This window comes from Rhinopithecus bieti, unplaced genomic scaffold (assembly GCF_001698545.2).
Source record: "Rhinopithecus bieti isolate Rb0 unplaced genomic scaffold, ASM169854v2 scaffold_314, whole genome shotgun sequence".
Classification (NCBI taxonomy): Eukaryota; Metazoa; Chordata; class Mammalia; order Primates; family Cercopithecidae; genus Rhinopithecus; species Rhinopithecus bieti.
Genome location: NW_016803040.1, coordinates 195,563 through 219,152, shown reverse-complemented (window position 1 = coordinate 219,152; position 23,590 = coordinate 195,563). Strand labels below are relative to the sequence as shown.

The 23,590-nt window shown below is 34.8% G+C and overlaps 1 protein-coding gene across 5 annotated transcripts in view; it reads left to right on the top strand.

Moving 5' to 3' along the window:
• Nucleotides 1-23,590, top strand: part of SLC38A4 (solute carrier family 38 member 4) — a 69,444-nt gene that overhangs the window by 7,024 nt on the left and 38,830 nt on the right. For 3 of the 5 annotated variants that reach the window (XM_017885098.1, XM_017884782.1, XM_017885016.1), the window contains exon 1: nucleotides 21,140-21,219. The exons of the other annotated variants lie outside the window; for them this stretch is intronic. The gene's annotated coding sequence lies outside the window, so the exon portion shown is untranslated. Of the gene's footprint in view, nucleotides 1-21,139; nucleotides 21,220-23,590 lie in introns of those variants that run through there. 5 annotated transcript variants of the gene reach the window in all.

The following is a 23,590-nucleotide window of genomic DNA, read 5'->3' as shown; positions in this document are numbered from 1 at the left end:
TCTTTTCTTTTCTTTTCTTTTCTTTTCTTTTCTTTTCTTTTTTGAGACGGAGTCTCGCTCTGTCGCCCAGGCTGGAGTGCAGTGGCCGGATCTCAGCTCACTGCAAGCTCCGCCTCCCGGGTTTACGCCATTCTCCTGCCTCAACCTCCTGAGTAGCTGGGACTACAGGCGCCCGCCACCTCGCCCGGCTAGTTTTTTGTATTTTTTTGTAGAGATGGGGTTTCACCATGTTAGCCAGGATGGTCTCCATCTCCTGACCTCGTGATCCGCCCGTCTCGGCCTCCCAAAGTGCTGGGATTACAGGCTTGAGCCACCGCGCCCGGCCATTTTTCTGGTTCTTAAGGGCGTATTCTATTTTAGCATAGACAAAATTTACACAAACATACAACAAAATCCAAATAAATGTTCTTCTATGCTTTTATGAGGGGAGAGGTGGAGGGGATTTCTCTTCTGATTTTAGTTTTTAATGGCTATATTTTTCATTTTGTATATTATATCTGAGTCAGGAAGTAAAAATGTATTAAAAAAAGGTGAGGTAGGGAACTGAATGACAGTAACAAATGCTATCCTTTTATCTTTTTAGTAGATGTTTATGCCAGTCAAGATCCTGGATTTTCATAATAGACTTTGACAACTTTTGTTTTGTAAGGATCTATTATTCCAGATTTTTATTCCAAGCTCAGAGGTCTGCATACCTCTTTACCATATCCATGCTTGTAAAATACTTTTGGTTATAATGTTATTAGGAAGGGAATTCAATTACTTCTACCACCCAAAGCATTATTTGAAATGTTAACAAATGTCCATATGAAATGTTTTTTGATAGCACAATTTCCTCTATCATAACTAAAATAAAGGAAAAAGGAGAGGAGACAGAAAAATGGACTAAATAATACTCATGCCAGACAGTCCAGCCTAGAGAATGTCGTTTCCTGTATATGATAATTTCTTGTTGGCTATTTCTGCCTATTGCTCCCAATAAATCTAATGTGGATTCATCATTAAAATGACTACCATCTCAGTTCCCTGGTTTCCCCTTAAGTTTGTCTCTTTTGTTCACTACTGTCACCTTGGTGCCTCACACATTGCCTGGTATAAACAAACACTGGTACATGTTTTTGAATGAATGAAGGAAGGAAGGAAAACCTGTTTCTTTCTCTGTTTTTTGACAGAAAATATTCTTCAAATAAACACTTTTTTCATGGACCTATTAAAGGCCTTTGCAAAATGATTTTGTGCATTGTTTATAGTCAATATAAATAATTTTAAATTGTTTATTTAATTTGCATGGTTGCACATGATTAAGAGTATAAGCTTGGTAGGCAAGGCATTGTGGATATGAATCCTAATGCCATCATAAAATTGGACTTCCTGAGCTCAGATCTTGATTCTATCATCCAACTTCCTGGCTTCCAATTTTGGCTCTCCCCCTTTTTACCTGAGTTACCTTGAGCAAGTCAGTCCACCTTACTACTTCACTCGTCTCTGAAATGGGGAAAATAATAGTTCCTACCTCACAGGGATTTCAGGAGGATCACATGAGTGAATATTTGTAAAACATTTAGAATCATATCTGGCACTTTAAAAAATAGCAGCTATGGTATAGAGTTATTGTGATGATGATACTGCATGGCACATAAAGGCTCAATAAAATAGGATTGCTACTATAGATGTTATTGCAGTTCTTCATTTCTATAATCTCGGATGAGGATTTGGGGCCCTAACAACCTTTCCATTTTTTGGTCCAGTGAAAGACTTATTGATTCTACCTTCCCTTTCACTTATAACTCTTTCTACCCACTCTGTGTTCGTCCTGTCATTTTGCCTTGTGTCATTTGTTCATTTTACACTGCATACTCCTAAGGGCAGGGACTTTGCTTTTTTTTTTTTTTTTTTTTTTTTTGGCGTAATTTAATAACACTGGGTACACTCGTGGTACTATAAAATGTTAAAGAAGAAAAGAAAAAAGATGCAATTTATCAACAGGCAACTTTGGCTTACAGAGGGATGAGTCGCTGTTCTGTCTGCAGTGTTGGTACTCCTGCAGGCCGCCCAGCAGCATCTAGAGGTGTGGCTGGGAGCTCTCCAGTGACCGCACGTCCTGGGCGGCCACTGGGGTGTGCGCAGCGCCTGGAGCATGAGCCGAGTGGTGGCCTTCACGGAGGACTGTGGGAGGCTGCCGACTCAGGACACCTCACTCACACAGGTTTGCTTGCTGCTTTTGCGTAGCAACTTGGTTAGAGGGACCAGGAGAGCGGGTGAGATGAAGGTGGAAGGGGAAAGAGAAAAAGACATACTGCAAAGCACTGAAAAACGAAGCAGGTGGGAGGGATTCATTAAGAAGAGAGGCTGTGGCAGCCCTTGCTTTTAAGAAGCGTTTCATGCATGCTAGATGGTGCTATTTCGGCTATAGTCTTGTTTCTGAAATTTTTTCCAAATGGGAGGAATGTGTTTCATGGATGCAGAATATTCTTTAAAACCGTATGACCAAACTGACCTCTATTGTTAAAGTGATCTAACTAAAAGCGTTCGTGTTTCCAGCTTTGCTTTGTGAATGCCTGAAAAGCAATCCAAAGGTTGAGAACACTGGGAAACAGAGTGATTTTACTGCAGTCCTGAGAATGCAGTCATTACTGTTTTATTCCTTCTTATCTTTTGAAGCAATACTTTACTAATTCTTTAGTAACAGTATGCTTTAAAAAAAGTATCTGACACATTTTGGCATGTGCCACTATGCTATATTTCATTATTCTTTCGCATCTGTAAAGAATATATATAAATATATATATTATATATATATATTTAAACTTTGTATATTAAAGTAATTATAGATTTGCATCCAGTTGCACAGAGAGACCACCTAAATCTTTCACCTGGTTTCCTCCAGTGGTTACATCTGACACACTTTAGTACAATATTAAACCCAGGAAGCTGACACTGGAATAATGTGGGTATAGTTTCTATGCCATTTTGCCACATATGTGGATTTGTGCAATCTGATCCACTATAGGCCAGTCAAGACGCAGAACTTCCACCAGTATCTTCCATGAGATCTCCCTTGTTCCACCTCTTTATCATTATCTCCACCTCCTCCTCGCTACCCCTGGCAACCACTTGTTTTCCATCTCTATATTTTCATTGTTCTGAAACTGTTATGTAAATGGAATCATACTGCCTGTGATCTTTTTGAGACTGAGTTTTTTCTTTTTTCACTCAGCTTGATGTTCTTGAGATCCATGCAAGTTATTTAGTAGATAGATAGTTTGGTCGTTTTTCATGCTGAGTAGTATTCCAGTTGTTTGACTCTACCTAGTGCTGCACTTTTCCTTTGCTTTTAAATCAGTGAAACTTGGAACTTCGGTGGGATTAAGAAGGTACTTGAGGGCACTTGGAGAGGAGAAAAGTATGGGGACAAATATGAATATTTTTATTTTCAAAATGACATTTGTGTGTGTTAGGGCAAAAGGATGTATATACTCCATCTTCATTTAAAACACTGGAGGATTGGAAAGGAGAAAAGGAACAGGACAGAAAAAAAGTATGTACTTAGACAATAAGGTATAAAATCTAGTACCTTTTAAAATTTCTACAGCCGTACAATAATCTGTGACTTTACCTTAGTTAAGACATTTCAGAGTTCTTGAAATGAATCAAAACAATGCCTCTGCAATTGGAAGTTCCCTGCCAATCTATGCTCAGACACATACTGCCAACTGAGGGAAAGAGGCATGGCTGGAAATGACAGTGAGTAGCTCTTGGGTTTGACAGGGGTCACCCAGAGCCCAAAACAGCACCTTTAGCCCAAGGGCAACTATCAAAGGCAGATGTTCAGGTTCAGAGACTGTCAGTGTTATACTACTCTGACCTCCACCTCATCTGCTGCTGGGAGGAGGCCTCCCAGAGGTCCCTTCAAGTCAGGTTTTAAAATGAAATGTTATTATTTGTCTGCATGCTCACAAGTATGAGAAACTTGGAAACTGGAGGCTGTAACTAGCCAAGGGAAATGCATCACTTCTGAATAGTACCTGAAAGACTTAGGCTAAATCCCTCCCTTCAGCCAGAACCCATTGGAGAACTCCTCCCATCTCCAAAGAGAGGAGAGAACAAAATATCCACTACTATCTGAAAGCATTTGTAAACATCCCTTTGAGGTTTCAGAATTTCACATTCTGGAATTTCAGAGACATATTGTCAGTTCACAGAATGAAACACTCAGTCTGGAGCCCTGACTAGATTTGAGTTTAACTGAATGCACTGCCCTGATACTCCATTTTAATAATTTCTGTTACCAGAAACATATTCCTTGTCCTAAATCTTGGGAAAGGATGGAGTGTAGCTGGCAATGATGGTTACAAAGTCTCAACATGAAGAAACATCATAGCTAAAATAATTTATAGGCAGATCTTTTTATAGGCAGATCTGCTTTTCTGAGTCTTTTGAAATGGAATAGAATCATTTGTGTTGTCTTCATAATGTGTTTTATTTTAAGTAAACATTAGATACCTCACATCACTTTGCAAGCTGTTCTTCTGGGTCATATCTCCTCTGTGTGTGGGCAGGGCAGATAATTTAATCCTATAATCTTGAGGGAATGAACACTTCTCTGTAAGTCATGAAACCAAACAAAAGACCCACTGAATTTTGTATACCACTCTTAAACTGTTTACTTATTTGACTAATGATGACAGTCATTAGGAAGGTGTGATAAGAAATGTAAATATGTTTACTATAATTCTCAACATTGCAGGCATTGTTTTTTACAGGGGGATGGGAGCGCTGTTTTCTAATTTTTTTTTTAAAGCTTTTCTTTGAAGAGAAGTAATACAGTTTTGAAAGAAAAGTAAAATAGAAATGCCTTATGTGCATTGTATAATTACTTTTAAACTATACGTTAAACTGTATATATTGCATAATTACTTTAAAGCTATTTCATAATATTATCATGGTATCCACATTGAATAATTAAACCAAATATAATGCTTTCCATTATTCTTTATACCAAAATTCCTTAAAGTTCAAACTTCTTAACCTGGTAGTTAAGATCAACCTCAGCCAAACTCTACACAAACATTCTATTTTAGCTGAAGTAGACTCTTGTTTGGTGTTACCAAGGTCAAACTTCTGATCCCATGTTCCCTGCCTGGAATCCAGTCTTCTGTCTCTGAGGTCGCACCGTTCTTCCTACACAAAACCTACTCTATTTGCCCCAGCTCTCCAGTTCAGTTCCATATGTCTTGGAGACAAGGATCCTATCTTACGAATCACATTCAATATAAAGTAGGTACCCAATGATAATGGACTGTCTTAGGAGTTGGGCTCAGAAGTTAGACAGTGGGTTGTGAGTTTTGGTTCAGTCATCACGCCAGGACCTTATTAGCTTTGATCTTTGAGTAAGTTGTCTCTCAACCCTAATTGCTGTCATAAGAAGGGGTAGGCTTTACGCCTATCAACTAGGAAGAGAGAATCTCCAGTTGCCCACCCGCTGAGATAGACACAAATAGAAGGAGTCTTCCCATCTTAGGTCTCATAAAAATATGTATATTTGGCACAGATTTTATTTTTGGTAAGAGATTCTAGCTTTATTCTATTCCTGTGACTGTATCTTAAATAATTACCCTTTGTTAAGTGATTGGAACCCTATGTGTACATGTGTGTCAAAATAACACCCTCCCAAAGATGTCAAAAAAACTAATTAAGGGGTGTGGTACATACATGCACATTTTGTATGCATACATTTCATGATCTTACATGTAGAAGAATCCTAAAGACTCCACAATAAACTCTTGAATCTAGTAAGCAAATTCAGTAAAGTTGCAGGATACAAAATCAACATACAAAATCAGTTAGATTTCTATATGTTGACAATGAACTATTCTGAAAGGAAATTAACAAACCATCACATTTATAGTAACATCAAAAAGAATAAAATACTTAGGAATGAATGTAATTAAAGATGTAAAAGTCCTGTATACTGAAAACTATAAAAGGTCAATGAAAGACATTAAAGCAGCAAATAAATGGAAACATATCTTGGGTTAATGGAATGGAAGATTTAATATTATTAAAATGCCCATACTATCCACAGTGAGCGACAAATTCAATGCTGTCCTCATCAAAATCCCAATGGCATGTTTTACAGAAATAGGAAAATAATCGTAAAATTTATATGGAACCATGAAAGACTCAAAATAGACAAAGTGATTTTATGAAAGAATAAAGCTGGAGCCATCATACTTCCTGACTTCAAAATACATTACAAAGCTATAGTAACTGAAACAATATGGTACCAAAAAACAAACAAAACAACAAAAGCAGTATGGTATTGGCATAAAGAGAGTGATAGATCAATAGAATGGTGTAGAGAGCCTGGAATTAAGCCCACACATATATGGTCAACTGATCTTCAACAAGGGTCCCAAGAGCACACAATAGGGAAAAGAAGTCCTCTTTATCTTTATTTTACATCTTAAACAAACAACAAAAAACTAAAATGGATTAAAACTTGAATGTAAGACTGGAAACCATAAAACTCCTAGAAGAAAACATAGGGAAAACTTTTAACATTGGTCTTAGTAGTGATTTATTGGATATGACACCAAAAGCACAGGCAACAAAGCAAAAATAGACACACAGTACTACATCAAACTAAAAGGCTTCTGCACAGCAAAGGAAATAATCAATAGGATGAAAAGGTAACCTATGGAATGGGAGAAAGTACTTGCAAACCATGTGTCTGATGAACTGAATATCCAAAATATATAAGGAACACCTGCATAACAAATAACGTGATTTAAAAAAAGGATCAAAGGACTTGAATAGACATTTATTCAAAAAGACATACAAATGGCCAACACATATATGAAAAGATACTCAATATCAGTAGTCATAAGGAAATGCAAATTAAAATCAAAATGAAATATCACCACACACACATTAGGATGGCTATCATCAAAAACACAAAAGATAGCAAATGTTAGCAAGCATGTGGAGCAAAGGGAACTCTTGTACACTGTTGGTGTGGATACATATTAGTACAGGCAATATGGAAAACAGTATGGAGCTTCCTAAAAAAATTAAAAATAGAACTACTATATGATCCAACAATCCCACTTTCTGGGTATATATCCAAAATAATTGAAATCAAAATCTCAGAGCAATACCTGCACTCCCATGTTCATTGCTACGCTATTCACAATAGCCGAGTTATTGAAACAACCCAAATGTCCACTGACAGATGAATAGATAAAGAAAATGTGGTACATCCATAAAATGAAATATTACTCAGCCTTGATAAAGAAGGAAATCCTGCTATTTGTGATGAACCTGGAGAACAATGTGCTAAGTGATATAAGCCAGTCACAGAAGGACGAATCCTGCACGACTCCACTTACATGAAGCAACTAGAGTAGTCAAACTCAGAAGCAGAAAATAGAGTGGTGGTTACCAGGGGCTGGAAAAAGTAGGGAATGCAGAGTTGCAGTTAAATTGGCATAAAGTTTCAGTTATGCAAGATGGGTTAGTTCTAGAGATTGGCTGTATTGCATAATGCCTATTGTTAGGCACTAAAGTGTTGTTAGTAGGGTAGATTTCATGTTAAGTGTTCTTACCACAAATGAAAGTAAACAAAAGGACACAAAGAAACTTTTGGAGGTGATGGATATATCTATTACATTGATCATGGTGACAGTTTCACAGGTGTGTAGACATGTCCAAACTTATCACTGTATACATTAAGTATGTATGATTTATTGTATGTCAGTCATACCTCAATAAAGCTGTTAAAATAACACAGTGAGGCCCGCTTTAAAATCAAAATTTTATTGCACATAATTTAACTTTTCAATGTTTCAGAGTGCCTCAGAGTCATCACTATAAACTTCATCTATAATGGCATAACTCAAAAGTGCTAGTTAATTAATACTTCTGGTTGACTGAAGGAATTTATAGTGTCTTCTTTCTTCAACTTCTGGGGGAACTACCAAGAAAACTATGTGTGGTATTTCCAAACTAGGAAATTTACACAAATCTTTTCAATTGGGAAAGTTTTCAACATTCCCAAGTACAGAGAATAGTGTAATGAATCTCCAGCTTCACTTGGTTTCAACAATAATCAATACTTGTCTGTTGTAGTTTATCTATATTCGTATCTTTTCTGCTCTGCTACCCCACCACAATCACTACTAAATTATTTCCAAGCCGATCTAAGTCATCACATAATCTGATCCATGAATGATCACTATGTATCTCAAGAAGATAAGAAGTCTTTAAGAATAACTAAAATATCATCACATCTTAAATATAACCATCATTTATTTTCTTATTTTAATTTTTAATTTGTATTTAATAATTGGTACAGAGTGACATATTGATACATATATATAATGTGTAATGATCAAATCTGGGTAATTAGCATATTCATCAAACCAACATTTTCTTAATATTATCAATTATTCATGTAGAGTTCATTTATTTCTCATATTCTCTCTCTCTCTCTCTCTCTCTCTCTCTCCCTCCACTTAGTTAGTTTGAATCAGAATCCAAACAGGGTTCTTACTCTCATTGGTTGTTAAGTCTTTTAAGTCTCTTTCAGTCCTTAGAGTCAATAACCTCTCATGTCTTTTTTTCCACATCTTGCAATTTATTTGATGATGAAATCTAGTTATTTGTCCTACAGAATTACCCATATTCTGAATTGTGTTGATTTACATGACTTTTAAAATGTCATTCTCAAACTCCAAAATTCTGCCTTCTTCAGTCTAACCCTCATAAAATTGATTCCCCTTTTTTTAAATTGCAACTTGTCATTTCTTCTTCTGTTGCCCTGAGGATCCTCCAGTCTATATGTTGCCTAATTTTGATCAATTTCACTTTAATACCCATGATTTACCTAACATTTCTTCCTGAAAGAACTTAGCCTTTCTGGAATGTCCTTTCAGTCAGATTTCAAAATGTGTGCTCATCTACTCACCCAGAGGCACTTGCTCAGCTTTCTGTAAGACTGCAAGATATAACCAGTAAACACTAGGTGTTGTTTTGATTTTTAAAATTGTCTCACATGGCTACATTTTAAAAGTATTTTTCGATTACTGATATACATAGAAATATTTGTTATGCAATTATGTATCTGGGATTTACCTTCAAATAATGGGAGAGGGGGCACAGTGGTTTAGATGCAATGACTGCCCACAGTTGATATTGGATAATGCCAGCTGAGGGTTCCTTATATTATTCCATCTACTTATGTTTAAATTTAAATTTTTTCTCATAATAAAGAAGTAAAAATGAGTTGTACTATATTACCAAAACTAAGTAATCAGACATTTCATTTTGGGGTCTAGATTATAATACTTTTGCCAAGGATCATGAAAAAATCATGTTTAAGGAACAATTTACTTGCTTTTCTCATTCTGCAAATCTGATTTAGCTAAAATAATCAGCATATAAATAACATTTAAATAAAATAGGGAACTGGTTTGGAATGAATGAAAATATGACTCATATAGAGGTGGTTCATAGGTTTTGTCTAAGCTGCTTCTCTTAAGACTCTAGTGTGGCAGAACTCATTGACATGCTCCAGTAACTTACCAATAGTTTACAGAATACTCCCAGAAGACGAGAGACAGCAAGACACAAGCCACTGGATTATCTCATAAGAAACAAATGCTAGCATGGATTATGAAGGTCACACTTACATGATCTCCCTACTACAATGACAGATGAACATACAGGTCTTATTTTCCCAAGGCAAAAGTCAAAAGAAAACTTTTACAAACACCTATCATCTTCTCACTTTAGTATTATTTCTCTTTATTATATTCAACTCTTGAAAAAATAAGAGAATTTAACACTTTATGCTTACACTATTCACCTATACTAGAAAATATTTTTAAAGAACATATAACCTTTGCTAATAATAATTTTCTATTACTTTATTAGTATATCTTAGCCAGGTTAACCTCAAATTAATGAGAAGTAGCATGTATGCATGCTTGCAAGACTGCTTTGAATTTAAGAGATGTAAAGATGGGAGATTCCCATGTATCTTGTCCCAAGACAAGTATGTGGTCTTGTTTGATCAAGAAACTTCCTCAAAGAGAGCCAGTCATCCATTCGTGCTGCCAGCTAATCCATACACTGATTCATAATGATTAAAAGTGTCTTATATGTGATTCTACTGAATGTGATTAGACCAAAACTGTGTGGCTAGCTGTTTTGGCAATTGGTACTAAGATGCTCAGCAACATCAGATGGTACAGTGTAAGTGAAATGTAGGTCACTTACTTTGGCATTTGGAAAGTGTGTCATGGTACATCTTTGGTCTTCATATTTTATCAGTCTCACAAAAAAGATTAACCCAAAGCAAAGCCAGCCAGCCCCCAAAATCTGCTAGTACACTTGCATGTTTAAACACTGGTTCTGATGACAGGTTCAGGGGTAAATATGTACCATGGGGCTGTTCAGCTTCACAGGTTGGTTAATATTAAACAAACACATATTGCAAACTGTGCCTTGTTACGAGGTTGTTTTCTGAGATTCCAGGGGTCAGAGTCAAAACCTCACATTTTTCACCTTTTCCACAGTGCTAATCAATAGTATAACAAGTGAAATAATAGTCTAATACACAGTAACAATACATTTTCAAAGGAAAAAGTGTTGAAGCTAATTTAATTCTATAATCAATTTTCCTAATGCCGTTTCACTTTTATAAACAAAGAATAATAGAAATACCTTGTATGTTTATAATGCTATATATCCAATAACTCATTTAACCCTCACAGTAACCTTGTCTAAGTTTCCATTAGACCCAGTATGAAAGAGAAAACTGAGTTCCAGAATATTTGCATAACTTTACTTATTCAAAAAAGATTTATTAAGTAGATATCATATTAGGTATTGAAGTTGGAGACAATTCTTTAAATATGCATATATAACAAATACTCACAAATGTTCACTGTGTGCCAGATGCTCTTCTCAACGCTCTACAAATATTAACTTACTTAATCCTTACAACAACAGTGTGAGGTAGGCACTGTTATTATTTCCTTCTTGTAGATGAGGAAACTGAGGCACAGAAATGGCAAATAACTTGCCCAAAGTCAGACAGGATAAAAGACAGAAGTCAGACTTAAGTCTAGGCAGTGGGGCTCCAGAATCTGTACTATTTAACTCTGTGCTGTGCTGAATAAGACACAGTGTCTGTGTTTGAAGACTTCAGAGTCAAGAAGGGCAGACATGTAAACAAACGTTTTACAGTGCAGCCCTTAAGCTCAACAGTGAGGCTTGCAAGAGGCACAAGCAACACAAAGGAGGAAGGGGTTAACTTGACTTATCTAAAGTCTCTCAGCTCCTAGGCGGCAGAGTGGTGATTGGATCCGAGTCCTTGAGTTTGAACTCCAGAGTCAATGTGTTCTCCATTTCACTGGGCAGATCAGATTTGAGAAAAAGAGTTTGGAATTACAGTGAGAAAACAATAACGAACTAAGAGGAACATAGCATCTGAACACAGGATGAAAGCTGAGCTCATCTGAACAGAAAAGGACCGTGCTTTGTAATAAATATAAATACAGATACAGATATAGGTATGCAGATGTCTTTCTTTGTTTATATAAGATATAATTAATAAATTAATATGCATATGTGTATGTCAACAGAACTCTTGTGAATATCAGCTCAGCTGTAAAGTGCTAGGGTTATCTTAAGGCTTATGGTCAGTCAGAATAAAACGGGGCCAACGTGAGGAGGCAGAAGGAAAGCCAAAAGACATGGAGACACTGATGTCAACCATTCTGTGTGCATAATAGATATTCAAAGATTACTCACTGATGGAATAATTGGTTAATTGACTAATTGATTAAAAATGGGGAAGGGAATAAAAAAATACTAAAGATAGCTCATTCCAATTCACATTTGGTGAATTTTGCAAGGAGAATTAGTGACATTGAAACATTCAGAATTGAGATTTCATATCAACATGTCAGAATTTTATGTCCAACATTTCTTTTGGATGACCACTTTGATATTTCTCTGACCTCTTTTTAAGTGTAGTTACTACTTACTAACGTTGCTAAGGTTTTTAATCCAAACAATGGCAAAAAAAGAGTTCCACAGGGAGAAAGAAATTTGGCTAATTTGAACTCCAGTCATGTTTATAGTGTACTTTAGGTTTGTAAAATTCCTTGTTTTAATTTACTAACATAAAAAAAGTGTACATTTTATCTGCTGCCACCAATAGTTCTGTTGTCACCCTAGGAACTATGTACTATTTTATAAATGAGAAAAAGCTCATAGGGTTTACCAAGTTGTTGATAGTACAGCTAGTAATTAATGGAGTCAGAATCAGAACCCAGATCTTCTGAATCAAAGTCCAGTACTGAGTGTTAGCATAACAGAACATTGTTCAGAACAAGAGAAGACTTTCTATAGGGTGTCAGAAGACTTCTCATGTAGATAAAAAGGGATAAACAGACAGTTTCAAGACAAAAACAGTGAAGCTTCTCTCAGGATTCCTCAGAAAAAGCTAATGCTGAAAGTCTTAAGTAAACATCAAATGAAATGCCATCAGCCTTTAATTTAAAGAGAAAGAAAAGATGCAAGCAAAACTAAGTCAGTAAGATTGTCGTATTCACATGTAAAAATCAGACCACCCATCCAAATAAGCACGTATCAATCTTTCAATTGTTACTTATAACACTATATAAGACCCTATTAAGAAATAATTAAGGAATATAAATGCTTACAAATTAAGATACTAATATTACTGGAAAATTGCTCATATATAATTAACAAGTATTGATCTTCACGTACGTAGATTTTAAAATAATTAAGACAAATTGAAATATGTTGAATTTTAGAGTCTAACTTAAAAAATCAACTTCAAATATCTAGGAAGGAAGAGTCAGGATTTCTATAGTTAAAGATTCAACTCCTGTAAAACTTGCAATGAACTATTTTTGACATAGTTTACCTCATTTGAAACAAAATACTTCATGAACCTAAGCTTTTCTGTTCTTAGCCTAATACAACAATCCTGATGGTCCAAACACAAAGCAGAAGCCCAGGTCCACATAAACCCTCTCTCTAGGGATGCAACGTAGGAAGGATTGCCTCATGCTACCCAGGTGGTTTTTACTATCTGCAGTAACCTTTATTATCACAATTTCTAACAAAATACATTTTCTTCAAATATCTGAAATCTCGAGCTCTATGTGCAACTGCTGAGCTGGACTTCTTTTATGAACTCATATGAATTAAACATAACAAAGAAAAGACATGGTATCCACAGCCCTCTGTGATCCCTGCACTGACCTTTCCAGTGGTGTTTTCCATTCTTTCAGAAACACCCAGCTGCCAGGAACCGCTTCTTGCTTCCTTGCCTTTGCTTGCGCTATCTGCTCTGCCTGCAGTCTGCTCCCCATCGCATTTCTCCTGCCAACCTTCTATTTGTTCTTTCGGCTTTAGCCCAGCTGTCACTTCCTCCAGAAGCTTCTCTGCCCCTTGCAAGCTGAGTTGGGTACCACACTTCTCCTACCCCTCAGATGCCATGGACATTTTGTGCATCCTGTTACATCATTATGACCTACATAAGAAATGAATTCACTTGAAAGACCAGGTCTTGAGAGGAGAGATTGGGTCTTTTATTTTTTAATTGTCTCTTTGCCTTACCCCCTAGCATAAAATCTGGCACATGTAGGTGTTCAGTAATATTCATTGAATGAATGAGATGATTCTTTATTCTGCCATAATAGAAATTGATTATCTCACAGCATTGTAAAAAATATTATATGCCCATTTTTCTCAACAATATTTTGAGATCTATTTACAATATCTTTTGCAGATGGGGAAAAAACAATCGATTTTTTCCATTCTTTCAGAACAAAGTGGAGATGTATAATTTTATCTAGATTCTGAATAGCTCATAAATGCCCATTCAGAATCAAAGACTTTTTAAGGGAGTTGATTGTTTGCTAGTTAAGTACCTCAAAATAGAGATTTAGCTAGTGGCTAATGCCCAGGATTTGATTAACAATTGTTGAAAAACCTAAAATAGGAACTCTTTGTTTTGTTACTTTTGTTTCTAATTCTGTTTATTCTTTTTTGATAATAAAAGTAATCCGTATTTTTTAAAGGTTAGCCAGCTAATATAGATGAAATAAAATAAACACTATCTACATTTCCACATTCTGGAAATAACCACGATTAACATTTTGATATATATGATTTCTCTTTGCATATATTTTATATGTTGTGTACATAATTTTTATTGTATTTATTTATTTATTTATATTATACTTTAAGTTCTGGAGTACATGTGGAGAATGTGCAGTTTTGTTACATAGGTATACACATGCCATGGTGGTTTGCCACACCCATCAACCTGTCACCTACATTAGGTATTTCTCCTAATGTAATTATCCCTCCCCTAGTCTCCTACCCACCGACGGGCCCCGGTGTGTGATGTTCCCCTCCCTATGTCCATGTGTTCTCATTGTTCAACTCCCACTTATGAGTGAGAACAACATAATCTTCAAAACAACATAGGGACCTTATTATTATTAGATTTTTCTATCTCACCTTTTAAAACTTATTTTAACTATAATTTCCCTATGTCCTAATTTATTTGAAAACAACATTTGTAATTACTGCTTAATATTGAAGTAAGGCAGCTCTCTCTAAAGCAACTAATGGGTCCTTGCATATAGCATGAATATTTACTGTTTCACAATTGGTTCTGAGGGTAAGAAGAAAATACTGCATTTTAATACATAGCAGGACCCTTCAACTGAATATTAGAATGTCTCTTGCTGCAACCTCATACATAAATAAGTTTTAAAGAAAGATTTTGAATGCACAAATTGAATCAGTACCTTTAATAGAGATTTTCATTCATTCAGTGTTTATATAGTACCTATTACGCATGAAGGATAGTCTAATATTAATCAACGTAAACAAGAAAGGAGATTACTTATAATTACTGCAAATCGGCCATCTAAACATACTTGATTCCATCCCAAACCTAAATATACCATCTGCCCAAAGTCTGCCCTCTGCTGCTGTCCCACCAAATGAAGTCAAAACATTTACTTTTCTGAGTAGAAATTGCATTCTATTCTGAATTTACTTTCTCCTGTATTTAAAGAAGGCCTAGTGCTACCAATTTTATACCCAGCCTTCCAGGAATTATAATTCCTAACTCAAGCAGCCATAAAGTACAAAAAGCTCAGTTAATGTTCCCATGCTGGGCACTGCAAACTCCTGTGGCAAAGAATGAGTGCATTAGGCAACAAGTGTCCCTGTGAAGGGCTCTGACTACACCATGGCCCTACCCTGGAGTTGCTTGGAGTCCAGCAGTAGAAATAAGCTTTGCAGGCAGAAGCATGCCCTCTTCTCTGCCAAGGAGTTCTGACTTGGAAATTCTCCCGAGTTCATTAAAAAGTGAATTAGGAAATGTCAATGACACTATTATTTGTATCTCTCTGCTCATATTCCTTTGAAAGACATTTTCTAGTGAATATGCATTTCTTATTTCAACATTATGGATAGAATAGTAAAAAGGCCAGCCTGAACATATCTTTGGTTAGTAGGGATACTGATTCTTTGAAGCATACATTCGCATTATCACCATTTAGAAGGGCCCCCTTGCTTTTAAAGTCTAGCCACACAGCATACTGGGTCACAGCTTAAACTACCGAAAGTTCAAATTTAAGCAAGACGATAACAGGTTTACAAAGTCCAATCACTAATGAAATTACAAAATCAAAATGCATCAAAATTGTTCTGGTAGGGACAGGCAGGAATGTGAAAGAGAGCCATGGAAATTAATATGCTATGATCTAAGAAGAATGTAATTTTTTTAAACTATCAATTACTATGAACTAGAAAGAGAGTCAACCCAGCCCAGCACTGCCATAATATGTATTCTGTATGAAGAACTTACATTAACAAGGTGAGTCAGTTTTCAGGAAGTATTGTTATTATAATTATACATCTCTTAGCAGTTCTGTGTTCTCAAGCAGGCTTTTAAAGGCTAGAAATTATTATTTAAAGCAAGGCTCTAAAAGTTCTAATTTAACATTTAGAATTTCAGTACATTATTTAAGTTGTAATCACCCATAAGTCTTATAGACCTTGTTACATTATATTTCTGCTTACGTGGAAGTCTGAAATGAGCTTGTGATACTTTTCCCTGTATCATTTCAGTGTGGGATCAATAAATGAAATGGACCAGAAGGATCTTTTTCAAAGGTGAAAGGCAGAGGCAAAATATAGACATCATGGGCTGTTGTCTAACCAGATTTTTTTAAATTTAATTTTCTTGTTTTGTCAGCCGAGACTAAAAGCAATTTTCTATTTAGGTCTGTAACAAAGTCAATAAATTTGTCAACCTGAACCAACCTTGTTTGCTAATTTTGCAACATAGTAGTTGACTATTCAAACATTTCCTAAATACTCCATTATATAACTGTAAAGGTGGTTTAGGTTGGGTGGAAGAGAGTGGCATGTGATCAACTAAGCAATTTCCTCAAAACTCATGGGTCATTGCATTTCACTTGGTGGGGTTTCTTAGCATGGAAAATCAGAGCCTCCCCCAGGGGCCTGGGCTGAAAGCCCTTCGGGGCTTCATATTTGGGAGGGCGTTGACTCTAGATTTTTTGAAGGTATCATCAAATGAGCCTAATCCTATAGTCATTTGTATTGTATGTGTGTTGAGATGTTATTTTGTTAAATAGAAATATTTAAAATGCACTACATTTTAGTAATCCCATTTTGGATTAAAACAATTTAAAGATATATATGTATATTTGGTGTCTTAAAAAATAGAAGTGGCTCAAGCTTCCATGGAAATCTGAGAGGATTTGCCAAGGTGAATTAGAAAATTATTAATCTTTACTTCTGTGTTTGCAATTAATTTGATATGTAGCTTTTGGGGGATAACACTAAATTATCTCTTCTTTTATTTCTATTTTTTTGTTTTGTAAGTTGAGGTTAATAATTAAAGAACCACGTAAAGAGATACCTGTAGTATACCTATGTTTTCATTACTCTACAAGTGATAAAAATAATATGGCAGCCCAGGTATAGAAGTGCTTGACTCCCCTTCATCATGGCAGAGAATTCTGCTATTTGAATAATTTAGGAAGATTTCTGTAACATTTTCTATGGATTATCTCTATTTTCTTTTCTTTTCTTTTCTTTTTTGCAAATATCTATATTAAAAGAGAAATAAAATGAAGAATTTGAAGTGCCAAAACAATGGCACCAAAAAAGATCACAAATTCTCTTTAACGCTGTAAGTCTGAAAACCAAAAGGCAGATGGCAAATCTATATTAAAAAGAAGTAATCAAAATATTGCTTCTTTCTGCAGTCCTGCTAATATTTTCCACTTTTTAGGAAAGACCTGGGAGGTCAGATAGACATTTACCTACGATGGGATAAAAAAATCAATTAGATTTTGAGTTTATGAATCTATGATGAAAGGTAACTTCTTGGAGAATAAGGTATCATAAATACAATGTCGTGTAGAAAAGTTAACAAGAAATGGAAGCAAGAAGAAAAGGGAGATGACCTAAAGGGAAACTGAAGTGAGAGCAAAGAAAAGCAATGAATACAGAAACAAAGGCATTACAAAAGTATTAAAAAATAGGTAATTTGGTTCTTAGTCATTACTGTTTCTAAACGTCTTCTTCCAATTTGGCTACAACCAAATTCTATTTTCAAATATTATTTTGTCCTATGACTAAATTAGAAATTTGTGTATAGTCATGATGAGAACAACAGGTTATCTCTCCCAATGTCATTGCAAAATACCCTGATGGTCTAAGAGATTTTTTAAAATTTATTTGTTGACTAATTTTAACTTGATCCCGCTGTAACTTTCTCTTTAAGGACACCGTTGGAGTTAGAAATTTTAAACCATATAATCAATGATTTTAAATAAGTATAAGAAAATTTCTTATTCAATGTGCAGGTATAATCTGAATCACCGTATTTTGAGCCAACAGTCTTGTATTTTCAATAGATAACATTACATTGGGATGTACATTCTAAGACCTTCTTTGTACTATTTGAAGATGATAGTCATAGATTGATGAAAGCGGTGTTGAAATGAATGAATGATCACCATACTCTCTTTTCTCTATGTAAGGAAAATGAAGATTTTTATTGCTCATTCTTGTTTTTCATAAAATGATCACTTAAAATTCATAGCATTGTGAGCTAGTGAACGTGATAAAAAGAAACAGGAATACAAGAAAAAGATTCCAATTACCATTGGCTCCAATTTAAATTTTGTCCATTTGTCCACCTTTCCTTCTGCCATTATTCTCAGATAGGCAAACATCACCAAACCCAAACTTTCAGCCAACCTTCCTACTGCCTCCCTGTACCTACTTCCACCTCCACCCCCACCTTCACCCCATCATCTCTCCTACATTTTTACTGTGCTGATTTTCTTACTTTCTTCAGAAGCTTTCAAAAGATCTTCATCACTAAAAGTCTGAGTTCCCTAGACTTAACACCTTTTGCAGTCTGTACTATTCCATTCTGTTCTCCTATTTTGCTCCAGAAGGTCTCTACTGCAGCCAGAATGATTCTCACTGTTGCCAGAATATACTTCTGGCATTTTAATTTTTAGCTTTTAATTTTAATCCAACATGCTAATTTACTGTAACTGTTTAGTATACTTGAAGATCAGAATTACAAGGATATTTTTCATCTAGGATGGCTTTCCTTTTCCTCGCCACCTACTAGGATCTCACATGGACTTTTAAGAGCCGGCTCAAGGTCTGTGGGCTCTCTGAAATCTTCAATGTCCTCAACCCCTAGGGACTCTTTATTTCCTGGAGTCCTGGAGCACGCTGTGCAGTTCTGCTAACACTAATTAGGTTTTAGTCTGGGAAACCAAGTCTCCCTTTCTGTGCATGTATCTTACCCCTAGCCCCTACCCCTATAGACACACAGACCAAATCTCATATATCTATTCATGGTGGCACGTATTTGAATTTCTCATGTGAAGATCAGGCTAAAGTGTTTGTCACTCATTCACAGACTTGTTTCATTATTTACTACTTATGTATTTTTCATTTTATTCATTTTTAAGGTCTGCCCATATTCTGATGATTAGCTCTTTCTACCATGATACATGAACCAAGCCTGAGCCTAACTGAATCTGTTGCATGTGCCATGCATTCAAATTCAAACAGCACAAGTCTATTACCAAATGTGCATGAGATTACATTGTGGTATGATTTTAATAAATATTCAAAACATTAAATTATAATGCTTAAGTCTGTGTTGTGCTTATGAAAGAAAAGTTATTGTGAGTTTTGTTGAGAGCAGATCATATATTTCTTCATTAATTTTGGCCACATCTGAAAATGTCAAATGATCTAGGGAAAAAAATAGTCAAACAATTAACCAGATACTTCATTATTTTACTTTATTAACTTTTGCCAAATTAGTTTTCATGTGTGTATATTTGATTTTTAAGTCAGTGTTAGAAAAGTTTTGTAATAAGAATTTTGCTATGTAGAGTAGGTTTAAAAGAAACATGATTCAACTCTTCAATCGAAGTCTCTAATGTGTGCTTTTAATTTTTATCCAATGCTAATTTACTATAATTATTTACTATACTTGAAGATCAGAATTACGACAAAGCCAAAGCTTACAATTTTAGCAAGAATAAAACGTTAAGGATCTATACATTTATCTCCACCCTATTTTATATGATATTATAATTTAATATCAAATTAACATATTGGAGTGCATTCATTCTTGTTTGATTGACCCACTATCAAATGAAATTTTAACAGAATAGATTTGATTTTCTAACAATTACTGCAATGTTTTGCATGGTTAATCTTATATTTATCTGATAACTTTGCAAACAGAAAGAAGTATTAAATTGGAAACATCACTATTAAATGATGGAAATAGAAATTTTAAAAGAATTTTTTTGAGATTTCCCTACCATTAAAATTGGTACATTTGTTATTATCACTGTTCTCCTAGACCATAATACTTCTCATCTGACAAAAGACAAAACTATAGGGTAACTCTAAAAAGTAGACAATGAGCTAAGAGACAAGTAAAAGTAAGTTTACCATACTAAGCAGTTAATAGACCAAACAGGCACATTTGGAAAGGTAAAAAAAATAGTTAACTACACATTTTGTTTAATGTTTAATGTCTTGTATTGACTTAAGAATGTTTTACTCGAGGAGCAATGTTTAGTTTTCTTTTATAGAAATAGGAATTGACACATCTGTTGTAATCTAGCATTGCTTCTGATTGGTTATTAGATTGTTCATTCATGTCATAAATACTTAAAAGGCAAAGAACTCTCAATTCTTGATTAGTTTGTGATTTGTTTCTCTTGCCTCACTTTCAGAGTAGTGTCTAGTTGATACATCTTAATAGCAGAATAAATAAATGATTTGCCAACATATACAATATGGTAGAGTTTTTAACTCTACCTCTGACATGTGGAGAGCCAAGTACATTTTTTTTAATGGAGAAAATACCTACTTAAAAATTCTTTTAAAATGCCTAACAGCCTTTTGCCTACTCAGCACACTGCCTTTGGTGTAAGAGTGGTGGCTGATATTGGCCTGTGATTTCCAACTTCATGGCATCTTGGGTACTGTTTGGAAGTGGTTGTTATTCTGTAAAATTTTTCTGAAAAGGTCAACAACTCAAAAGAAAATAACTCTTTCACTATGTAATCAATATTTTCTGGAGATTTTATTATAATGTTTCATTAAACAATCTGACCTCATAACTATTGTTATTGTATTGTTTTACTTTGACTTCAACTCATAAGTCTTTTGAAAAAGGAATATTTCCGTATTCATCAGTCAACCAACCTAGTAGAATCTTAATAGAGAATGACACCAACCATGCTAAAACTTGCAGTGATTATTTTATTGTATAAAAGCCAAAATTCTAAAAGCAAATAGAAATTGGTGTAACTGATGTTTAATCCAAATGTACAACGGTAAACTGACTTAGCTTCTCTTTTTTTTTTCAAGAGCTGACGCAAGTTGGACAGGAGGAGGTGTTGGGGTGAGGTGGTGGTGTTGATTGGCTTGTCTCGTTCACTCCCACTGGTCTTTAAATCAATGTCTAGATCTCTAAAGGTTCATATAAGTCAAAGCTGTTACACTACTCTGCCATTCCAAACAAGTCAGGAAAGCTTGCACAGGACTGGATAAATAATTAAGGTACAGCTGTTTTTACGTGAATATTTGCAGTGCTAAAATAATGCTTACTTTCTTATTTTTATTGTGTTGATTGTTTATTCATTACAAATTAAAATGTTTGAAAATACTAACTTATTTTTCTCATTTTAGAAATGATCAATTCAGTACAATGTCAAACACTGAAATTATTTACCCGGGTCCTGATTGCAGTTTTCTTTTGCAGATAATTTTAGGTTTAAGCATAAAATTAGGACAGTGAATAATAAGAAAGGGAAACATTGCAAATACAACCAGTAAAATGTGTTTAGTTATTTATATCTCCATGTTGATCATGGACTGTAATGAAGAATTGACACAATTTGTCTTAGGAAAAAATATGAAAGTTTAGAAGTACATTGACAATATTACTCTATTAAAGATTTTTATTTATCTTGAAAACAAACAAAAACTCACAAAACTTTTGACTAATCAAAGCAGGAACATCACTTTAGTGCAGCACATGTGAATGGCTAAGAGTTTGGGCTACACCATTATCAAATGAAAAGAAAACTGTTGTGTCTTACCTTTTCTTCTTAATTTGACCATTTTAGTTAAGGAGTATTTTTAGAACAAAGTTACTAAAAGAAACTAGGGAATTGAATGGAATATAAGCCCAACTTTAGATTTTGAAGGAGTAGAGTCAACTATCTAAAAGTAGAGGTGTTCTCCTCAAATTTATTAATCAGACAGAGGAGAATTCCCAGTGGATTTAAGTATTCCTGTACCTTGAGTATCTTAGAGAGCATATGCGGATGGTTTTAGTTAAATGCCCAGGGTGTAGTAAAACTAAGAGTGTTTTGCAACTCAGTGGCAGAATATTTGAATTGATGATATATATCACATTCATGAACCCTGGGCTAAAAGTTTTAGTGTTGACAAAGTAAAGAAATTTGGGTGTGTTTTTAATAAAAGATTGCCATTTAGTTTATAATTCAAGATCCTCCAGTTCCGATTTATATTTAGATAGTGTTCTGGGATTTTCTTGAAAGTATTTACATTTATACTCCTAAGAAGTATGTAAGCAACATTTAAGATCTGAAAAATGTAGCTTTAATGACTCAACTTTTGAGTTTTCTTTAAACATGTTATACAGTGTGCTTTAAGGTTATTGAAGCTATTTTTTAGTTACGTGGATTAGTTTAAAGAAAGTGAAAATAATTATTCCAGAGAAAAAGTACCTCTGGGAGTGGTCCGGTTATCTATTATAATGAATGGAACTTACTGCATCCAGAGTTCATGACAGATTAGGTATCATGCATTAAAATGTGGAGCATAAAGAGTTCACTATGTTAATATCATGTATGCTACATATCCCTGTGCGTTCTGGAAACTACTGTTTGGGAAAATATGAACTAAAATTTATGTGGCAATTTATGTTTAAGATGACTATGTTTTCTTCTAAGATCAGAGCTAGAAAGTCTGTAAACAAAATCACATATTCAAATCTTATGACCAGTCCTTTATACCTCATCAAATGGATGCTTTAATTCTTATATTAGCAAGGATGTAATCTTTTCAGCAATGGGAAAATACCTCAGTATTTGGTTATTTATCTTAACTTTTCTAGTTTTTCCTAGATATTACCTGTAAGCTATATCTGAGTAGAGGAAAAAAAAAAAAAAGGAAATGCTAAAATATTAGCACTAGCAATAGGAAAGAGTCAAGTAAGTACAGTTCTGCTGTTATTGTTGGTTTCTTCTTTAAGAGCTACCTCAGACTGAATACTTTTATGGAAGCTAATTTCTGTGAGAACTCATGCTATAGACCAACAAGCACTCTCACTGACAAAATATGACAAGAATGGCATTGTTGGGGAAATTAAGAGAATTTAATATAAAGGTAGTATTAGATTGTAGTGTGAAAGCTACATTCATTTATCTGTGGTACAGTGTGGATGTAGATTTAAATAAGTTCCTTGGATACAAGATGATTTGGCTTTTAGAAGTTGCATGACCCTTGCTCAACCAAAGGGTAAATGATAGGTGAGGCTATCTGCTACCTAAACCTAAATTTCAAAGTGAATTTGTCAGTACTGGGTAGGCATGAAAGATGAGACAGATAGCGATGCTGGGAAATCTGCTCTGGCAATATTAGCTCCCTTTTTCACTTTCACTTATCAGGTAAAATAAATGTTTACAGTAACTAGGGAAGGTCAGAACTTTTGCTTCTCGACTCAAGGACTGTTTCGCTTTCCAGATTTGATATCTTTCTTTGAAGTTGAACCGTATAGGTAAAATTTAAGAAATTTACTGTTTTGACACTCTTACACCCTGAACTTCTTAGGCACCCATCCAAAGAACAAGATATTACAATGTTTAATAATTAGAATTTGGATATAAAGAATTAACTACTC